Source organism: Mesoplodon mirus, assembly GCF_964341445.2.
Source record: "Mesoplodon mirus genome assembly, chromosome: 5".
Classification (NCBI taxonomy): domain Eukaryota; kingdom Metazoa; phylum Chordata; class Mammalia; order Artiodactyla; family Ziphiidae; genus Mesoplodon; species Mesoplodon mirus.
Genome location: NC_138980.1, coordinates 61,690,624 through 61,700,541, shown reverse-complemented (window position 1 = coordinate 61,700,541; position 9,918 = coordinate 61,690,624). Strand labels below are relative to the sequence as shown.

The 9,918-nt window shown below is 40.7% G+C and overlaps 1 protein-coding gene across 3 annotated transcripts in view; it reads right to left on the bottom strand.

Moving 5' to 3' along the window:
- Positions 1 to 4,186: 4,186 nt before the first annotated feature.
- PRELID2 (PRELI domain containing 2) overlaps positions 4,187 to 9,918 on the bottom strand; it is a 78,871-nt gene continuing 73,139 nt past the window's right edge. For all 3 annotated transcript variants that reach the window (XM_082623090.1, XM_082623092.1, XM_082623091.1), the window contains exon 7: positions 4,187 to 8,453. The gene's annotated coding sequence lies outside the window, so the exon portion shown is untranslated. The remainder of the gene's footprint in view (positions 8,454 to 9,918) is intronic.

The following is a 9,918-nucleotide window of genomic DNA, read 5'->3' as shown; positions in this document are numbered from 1 at the left end:
CTAGTTTAAACCTTGGGGCTGTATTCAAATCCAATCAGATGCTCAGATTTCTTGTATTTTAATCTAATGCCACATTTATTGTCAAATATCACTTTTGTGAAGGGAAATTCAGATCTGACCAGGATGTGCTATTTCAACAAAGAAGCTGGGGTAATACCAAAGTTGTCATTCTCAATAGAAATATGTGTTTTGTAAACAAAAATAAAGGTTATTCCTGCTAGCAGCTGCCATACAATTTCCATCTACATGACAGTTAAAATATATCTGTAAACCAGAAAAGAGGTTTCTTATTGGAAATGATAAGAACTTCACTATAGCAGAGCCAGTCACACCACTATAATTACAAGAATCAAAACACTGCTTCATTAATTTTTCCCTGCGTTTGTTATTTTACCTCATCAAGACTTAATCACACCCCTTCCATTGATTTTAACAAGCACCCTGGGTTAACACTGCAGACAGCCTGGTTAGAGAAAGCTGTGGTTTATAGGTGCATCTGAACTGCCTCTGTTTAGGAGAAAACAGTATGTGAAAAACATTATATTGACAAATAAAATTTTCCTGACTAATGTTTTCTCTGAACAAAAGTGGAAACAGAACTGCCCCCCAAAAAATTATAGTGAAAAATATTTAAATTTTAATATTCAATAATTGCTCTTCCTACTTATGTTCTTCCTTCTCAACAACTAAGAGACATTAACTCAGCCCTCAAAATAATCTGTGATGCCCCTGAAGGCAAGGTTTACCCATTTTATATTACAAGACATTGGCAGACAAAGGCCATGCTGCTGGGAGGGAAGACCGACTCTGAGGGGCATGGGAATTCTGGGAGTTCCAGGGATTGGAGGTGGCCTACATCAGAGTGTCTCCAACTTTTCCAAAGAGGGACCTCTCCCCAGCAGAACAAGGCCCTGCAGTGTTTGAGGATGTACTAATTTTAAGTGCTTCTATCAGGCTGAGCCTATGTAAATGTCATCCTTTGGTATTTCCATTATATTCAACCTAATATAACACCTGCTACGTATAATGCAGCTTTCTAAGCAGTGTCCCAAGCAAAATGTCTTCTACGTCTCCTTTTTTAAAAATTAAGAATCCATTCCAATCTTACCCTCTACGAAGTTATACGTTTGTTTTAATAAAAATGTTTTTCCCACAAATCTTTGAGAAAAATGTTCTAAGAGGAACATTTTGCCCATCTATCTTGTGGCTCCACACCTCCCTCACATAGACGGCCATACATTCCCACTACAAATACATACCCTGCTTTGATTATGGCAGGTGATACCCCAGGAAGAGGTTTCAGAGGCAGATCGAGGGAAATAAATGCCTGGCTAGCACTTTGCTATTCCCCAATTCTTCTCTGCAAAATCTTTGCCTTTGATATGGCCCAAAAACATTGTTAGCATTTATTTTTCCAGGAGGAAATGGACTCATACCACTTGACAGAACGATTAACACTTAAGGAAATAAGTTATAATGCTAGCTCTAACTTCACACAGACAAAAAGACTACTTCCCATACTGGAATCGTTCTAATTGTATTCTGAGGCATAGTTTAATCCAATTTAAAAATCGTAGCCATCTAGCGCCTCAGATGTGACTCCAAGTTTTCCAAAGGCTTTATTTAAATCCAATCATCAAGATACCAGAAGAACTGTACTGGACTTTTTTCTGCTGTACCTATGGATATGTTCAGAAATATTTTTTTAAGATATGAATTAAGGCTCTAAACTTCCATGCTATATCCCCCAACTCTGAAATGTCACTTGGGAAAGAAATTGTCAGACAGTAAAGGTTTCCTGGTAGTCACCCTAATGAGTGACAGGTATGACCTTGTACATTTCTCCCCCTCCTTGCCCCAAATTCTGTTCCCATTTACAATAATGTTACACTGGGGTAATTCATTCATTAAAATATTTCTGGCTATTTTTGTAAACCTCTTGTCCTGAGGACCAGGGGAATTTTTTTTGGACTTACTGACAAGAATGGTTTTGACGACATCCTTAAACAAACACAAATAACAGAGGAGCTTCAGCTCAGAAAATAATGTCCCCTAAACCTCTAAAGAAACTGGCAATGTGATGATTTCAAAGTTTGAACAATTTAAGGACTTCTGAATTTAAGAAGACACCCAAACTCAAAATAGGAAAACAAAAACATACAACTGAACAGTTAGCATTTTCCTTTGTCATCGGATCTAAATGTTCATCCTGGCACCGACACAAAGAAGAAATGATTCCACCAGCAGCCTAACAGATGGCAGGCACAAAATGGCTCTAACCTTCTCTGAGAATGCTGGAGAAGAGCTCCATGAAGTTTAATTTAGCAGGATGGGGGCTGCTATTTTCTCTCCGTTGCCTCCTGCACAGCACGGCTGTCCATAGCACAGAGCACTACATCTTAAGGTCTGGAAGTACAGTTACTCAGTTTAACCCTTTCAGACAAGTAAGGGTCTTGAGTTATCATGGAATCCTTTTTCTGCATGGGATTCTGTTCCACCAAATACAACCCAAACTTTTAATCATAACAAAGCAGGCTGAGCATGGTGAAATATTTTGAGGCTCTCTTTTCTTCTATTAGCATTTAAGAGACACTGGAGCACTTTTTTCTTAGACAGTGAATTATATTTTTCTTAAGGACTAGAGGCAAAACATTAGAAAAAAGAGTTCTCGTATTGCAAACTCCTTCTGCCAGCTAGCTTAAGCATAACCCCTTTTGGGAGAACAAACACTACTTCTGAAGTTGACAGAATTGCTGCCCTTGGCATCAGGATCACCTGGGGAGCTTGATGCATTCCTGATGCAGGGGCTGCAGCCTAGAATCTCGGGGGGTGGGATCCAAGCATCAGTATTTCTGAAGCTCCTCAGGGGGTTCCAACTGGCAGTCGAGCAATGTAAGAAATACTGCATTTTAAATTTCTGTCAATTGTTTCTGTAAGTTAATTTTTATTCTGAGTCCTCACCACACCGGGTTTGTCGTTCTTAGGACTCTACCCCTCTATCTGCCTCAGTCTCTCCAAGGCTCATGTTAAGGTTCTGGTGTTTGCAGGATTAGCCAGAACTAGTTAGCATGACCACCCAGACATCAGGGAAGCAAGACACATACTGCAGCCCTGAATTCAGGGACGTCCTCAGATCAGGCTGTAATAGAACAGTCTGAAAGTAAAAGACTTTTATGCCAGAAAATCCTGCACCCTGCAATCACTGTGCACTGTGCAGCCCCTACGTGGCTCAGATGAGAAGGTGGTCTCATGCAGGGCAGCTCCACCTTTCTGTATATAAGGCTGAGGCTGGAGAGAACCCGTTATCTTCCAAAAAGGTATGAGGTGTCTCCCACTAAGTCAGACATGATTACGCAACCATGCAATCTGCTGGTGAGGCTCTGAGGCCATCAAGCTATACATTTTGTGCTAAGCTCTCCATTATGCTATGCCTCCTGTGCTATTTTCTGCATCCTTTAAGCAATCATGGTGTGATTTACCCAAGAGGTAAATGTGTCTGGTCTTACCATCAATTGGTGCCCATTACTGCCCTCTGTCAGCACAATGAAGGTGCAAGCCTCTTGGAAACCTACTGGATCAAGTCAAAAGAGAAGACAAATCCTGCCTTTCTCTTGCATGCAGCAGGTGCTCAGTAAGTGCTGGGTGAACCAAGGACTCTACCCCTAAAGGCCTTCAGGCTCTAACAAAAGAAAGGCATCAATAGGGCTTGGACAAGGCACTCTGGAAACCAGGCACAGAAATCCATTTGCATACATTCAAGTAAAAGGCGGACAAATAAAAGGATAAGGGCAAATCTCACAGAAACAAAGTACAGAAGGTACAGCTGAGCCTCACAAGCAGGTCAACAAGCAGTTGCTCTGTCTCTCCCTCCCCCTTTGGGACCCCATGACTTCATGCCACTGTTTGTGCTTCATTTCTTCTTGCTCTGCATATCCTGGTCCTTTGCTCCATTAGCACATGGCCCATTCTGTCACCTAGTAAGAGCAGCTTCTGCTTATTTCTGGGAGAAACGTTAACGGCTCAACTTGGGGGAAGCGGGGAGCTAACATCATCTGGCTGGTATAACACTCTTATCTGGGGCTGCTGAAAGGACTAGAATCACTACTACAAATGATAAACACAAGCTCTGCCAGGTGATGTGATACCCTCAAGAAATTAAAATTCACACATAAATATCAGTTGTGACACCTTTATTTCAGAATGATGGCAGGATTGAATTCCACAGGTATACAACTAATTTATAGTTCTAGATCACAGTAACACTGAATCAAAAACACTTTATCCTGCACAGAAACTTGGCACAGAAATGTTCACTTGTAATCTACTTACATTTCACATTATAAAACTGGACATATAAAAACACTAACACAGCTGGGGAGACAACAGCTTACAGATCTAAGTAAATCATTTGTAGCAATATCTCAGTTATCTTGAGGTCACAGATCAGACAACTGCAGTCAAGGATGAGGAAGTAAGTTAGAGGAAGTAGCAGAGCCACTAAAATAATGTCACCAAGTCAATGCAGCAACGTTCATCCATTTCACTGCTTAAAAAAAACCTCCCAAAGACTCACTCAGCTCCTGTTTACTGTTACTTGACATATAGTGCAATTAAAGCAATTCCCAACTCCATACAGTAAAGGAGAGCAATGTTCCTAAAGACAGGCAGAGTTAAGGAAGAGAGAAACGACAGGGAACAGTGACGGAAAAGAAGAAACTATGAAAACCATGGCAAAACTCAAAGAGCAGAGCCATTCAGTGGAGGGGCTTTAACAAACCTAAATAGGACCTGAAAGAATTCAAAACATAAATGATGACTCAAATGATTTCATTATCTTCAGTAGATTCTGCTTGCAAAAGCAGGGAAATGTATACTAAATTAGGAGGAGGCTCAAGAGGGAGGCAATACAGGGATATATGTATACATATAGCTGATTCATTTTGTTGTACAGCAGAAACTAACACAACATTGTAAAGCATTTATACTCCAATGAAGATGTGAAAAAAAAGAGTTCCGCGTAAATGGCAGAAATAGAGCAAAAAAGATGTGAGACTTAAAAGAATAACCTTGAGTCAGCTATACCATGCATCCACGATGTCTGATAAATGGGATGTTACTACACAGGTACTGCTTATAAAATACACAAAGCAATTTATATCAAAAGAATATAGCACCTTTTTTATCCCCACGATTGAAACCATAAAAGTCGGTTCATGGTAAAAGCACCTCAACCACGTAGGGATAGCCTCAGTCAGCTTCTCTGTGCATGAGAACTTTATATTGTGTCCTGAGTGATCAGCTGTATTGATCAGTAGGCCCAACTGACTATAAACCCTTCTTAAATGATAGAAGACACAGAGGCCACAAACACCTCCCCTAAATCACTGTTTCTCAAAATCTGGTCTGCGAAACAGCACAACCAAGACTCCTGGTGAACTTGTTTTAAAATGCAGATCCCCGAGTCCCAAATGAAATTCCATGAATTAGAATCTCTGGGGGAGGCCCTGGGAACCTGCAGTTGAGCCCACCTACCCAAGGATTTCTGGTACAAGTAGAAACCTGGGAATCACTGTAATACATCCGCACCTTCCGTATGTAGGTTCAGCAACCCAGTCAGGAGGATACTGGTCAGGTCTGTGAATTAACCCTTCCCACACTTGTTCCTAATGTACCCAGTAAGGCTATACTCCCGGTTTTGACATTTTATAGATAATCAAATCACATGTGGACTTCTAAATGTTTTATCACAGGAAGAAGATTCTGACACATAATAAAAAAGTTTAACAAGCCCTAACTGATTTTAGAAGGAGCATACGATTTCTAAGCCATATATGTGAAACCTGAAGTAATGGATGCCCACGGAGGGCGGGGGGGAACTGAGGATAAGTGTCTGATGCAAGTTCAGAGGATTGCTTGGGAATGGGGAGGAAAATACATGTAAAAGCTGTCTTGGAGGAGAGGCAGAAAGCAGCTTACAACCAGAATAGGGAAACGCAAATCTCTTAAAAGTTGGCTGAGATGTTTAAGCTGGTCCTTAACACTCTTGAAGCAAAGGCTGGAAACTACTGGCAAACATGTTTTGTTTGGCCGGCACAATGTTTTAAACAATCCTGAATTTGTTGCCAACACATAAAAATTGGGTGATTTCTTTCTTTTTTTTAATACTATCTTTTCCTGGAAAATTGGAAACTGGAAGAACTAGAAAAACCAGCCACTTGGCAACACTGTGCTGGAGCCGGGCAGCAGCTGCCCACCTTTCACCACAGCCATGTACTCCTGGGGTCTCCCCAGCGGCCACCAGCCTGCTGCACACGTCAGATCACCTGCCAGACCCCTGCAGGCATTTGCACTGGCCATGCCAGCTTCAAGGAATTAAGGCAAAAAATCAGCCTCTCTGTGCTTCACTCTAACAATAATTCTTACTACAAAGATACTTTCCTACCTCGGAGATGTGAAGAAAGGAATCAGGTGATATCTGCAAATCACCCAGAACTGTAGTGTTCGCTGGCCATTGGAATCACCTAGGGAGCTTTAAAAAATACTGCTGATTGGGTTCCACCCCCAGAGCTTCTGACTTATTGGTCCGAGACGTAAGGTAGGCAGCAGGAGTGCAGAAAGCTCCCAGGTGATTCTAATGGACAGTCAAGGTTGAGAACTCCTGCTTTCACAGAATGCAAGTTGTTGAGTATGAAGGGTTACATTTATTCTTTCTTTCTTTTTTTTTTTTTTTTTTGGCTGTGCCAGGAGACTTGCAGGATCTCAGTTCCCTGCCCAGGGATTGAACCCAGACCCTGGCAGTGAAAGCTTGGAGTCCTAACCATCAGGCCACCAGGGAACTCCCAGAATTACATTTATTCTAACATCAACCTCCAAGTACAGATTTCTCACCTCTCACCTCTGTGATAATTCACATCACCTTTTATGTGTGTAAATACACTCTTATTCCTAAAGCCTACCAACTGCCATTTACAAACTGGAAAGAGGTCAAAGTGTGTTCTGGCTTCTACCATTCACTTTCCCTCCAACACAACTGAAGAATGAAACACTAAGGAAATGAAGGGAAATTATCCTAAGACACAAAACTCAGGCAGAACAAACAGCTCAAATGCAATAAGAGGAGCTCACAGTGGCAGGCTTGTATTAAAATTAAAAAATTTAAAAAAACAATTGCTTTGAAATTCATCAATTCACTAAATGGAAAATTTTTCAAATATTAAAAAAATAATAATTTCCCCAGGACTTTCCAGTAATAGCCCAACTTGTTTTATCTTAAGACAATGAATTGCAAATTATTGCCCCTCTTCAAGCTTTCTTTTAGGTAGTGTGCATTTACATTTTGGCTTCGGATCATGGGGAATGCAAACTACCATCACCTAATTTTCAAACAATACTACTACATTACCTTACGTTAGAAAAGTATATTTCCAAAATGGTTTCATGTACTAATAATAGCTTCTATTTACTTCTGTGTAGCAAGTAGCATGCTAGGCACTTTATCACATGATCTCCAATTGTTCCAACAGCCTCATAAGGTTAACTCTATAGTCCCATTTTACAAACCTAAAAAATGAATCTAGGAAAGATCTTTAAGAAAGATTTTAAATTACATACATAATCACCAAGCTGCTGCGTGGTCCTGCTCAGATTCAAACCGGAGTGCGTCTGACTCCCAAACCTGTGCTTTTCATACCAAACAACCTTGTTTAATCATCACAAGTAGAAAGAGCTGTGCCCAATTATCCCCATTTGCCCAATGAAAACCAGAGAGGTCACATAATCTGCTCCACATGCCAGAATGAGTTAGAAGGAGCCAAGATGATAGCCTGTCTCCCCACTCCCCAGGTTCTTTTAAGGACCAATCACAGTTCATGTGTTATACTATAAAAGCTAGCTGATGGCAGTTATGTAGTACTGATGGGTAGAAATCAAATGCTCCTGATTTCTGAGAATCTTCAACATTACTGTGAATATGGCTTAACTTCAACACAGGTATGGTATATTCCTGTCTGTTCCAGGCCACCTAAGAATCAGGTATCAGGTTTAAGTCCTTTATTCGCCCCAGAATCCTCTCATGAATCCTATGAGCAACGATGTAGAGAACGAACAGGCAAAAGCAGCATTTTCCATGCCTCTGGCCCATCCTTGGCTGCCCCAACACTGCCACCAGGCAACCAGCAGGACATCCTGAAGAAGGGCAGACATCACCTTCTATGGGATTTTTCCTTTATTTGTAAAATCGTAGAGATTATGCCATAAGAATCAGCCAGAAGGTCTCAGCTCCACGAGAGCCGCTATGTGAGGTTGGCTCCCAGGGGGAGTGTATCATGTCAAATCCCGGCAGAAAGGTTTCCTCTTCTGTAAGCTGCCAACACCTGTATTTCGAAAACTGTGTCTTTGGATGTGTTGTGTCCGAGAAAAGATTCTCGAGCAAAAGTAGACACAACACAGCTTCCCTGCAAGAGAAAGCAAACAGGCTTTATCACCTAATAAACATGTCTCAACAATCAATACTTATTTTCCCTCTTTTCTGAAGCAACTCTTAAGAGTCACTTGAATTCTATCACTACGGATAATTCTTGAAGAAATTGCATTTCCGCCTCCTAATGATCTTCAAACAAAGCAAGCACCTCATTTTATTAATAAACTACCAACTGCCCAGAGGAGCTGGTTCAAAGGGCGGTTAAGACATAGCTAAAACTGAGGTCTTAATCATTCCGATGTGGAAGAACTCTACTCTATTTTCAAACCTCACCAAGCCCGGTCTCCCAACTGCCAGCAGCAAGAATAAACAGATGTCAGGGCTATTTGTTTTCTTCAAAAATGACAGGAAATCAAAAATCTATCAGATGGATGTGTCAGCAGCAACACCCCAAGCCCACTGATTAGTGAGATTTATGCACCTCCATTTGTCCGTTTGGCTCAGGACAAAATCACTTTCTAAGCTTTTTAACTATCAAACGCCCACTTAGATATACAGGCCAGAGAGATCTAGGGAGCATCTTTAGTGTGAGGTACCCTACCCAATGTGGTCACGTTCTATGTGACTTTAAATTATGCAAACTTGAAATGTGGTAGAATATAAAAATATTAAATAATGTCTCCTTAGGCACACTTGTGCAGACCCCATGGAATGTTTTTTTAAAACATTAAGAACTGCAAAATTCCAAAGCTCAAAATTTGAGTACACTGTATACGGCACCTACACTATTGCCACATCCCAGTGCTATCTTATCTGCTAAACGAAATGCCTATATTCCTACCCCATTCATGCACATGCATTGGAACTTTATGAAGCAGTTTTAATGATCACTATTGCTGGTATCTTAACTTCCTTGTTGTGATCATTTTAGTGCTTTTTTATGCCTTAAAATAATACCATCCAAGTGGTTATGTTGGCGCTAATGCAGAAAAAATAAACTCTTGCACTATTAACTTTGGAATAGAGGTAAGATGTGATCAAATGCTACATTAAAAAAAGGCCAAGCCACCACCACGAGGCCACCTGATGTTAATTTAGGCAAACTGTAATCCCAGGGAGAGACAACTTTTTTTTAAAGGACCAGATAGTAAATATTTTAGGCTTTGCAGGCTGTAAGATCTCTGTCACAGTTCTTCACTTTTCTGTTGTAGCTGGAACATAGCCAGGAACATAGCTGTTTTCTAATAAAACTTTATTTACAAATGGAGGCCACAGGCTAGATTTGACCCCCAGGTTACAGTTGGCTGACCTCTGCTCTACAGCTATGGAGCTAATCCCCCCCACAGCCTTTTCTTTTAATGTAGCATTTTACTGCTCATAAAAGGTAGTTCCCCTATCTACAAACATTCTCCCACTTCCAGTAGATATAATTTTGAGAAACTAAAAAGTTCCATTAAAACAGGTGTATTTCAAACTTGCCAAACTTTGTAAAATCAGTC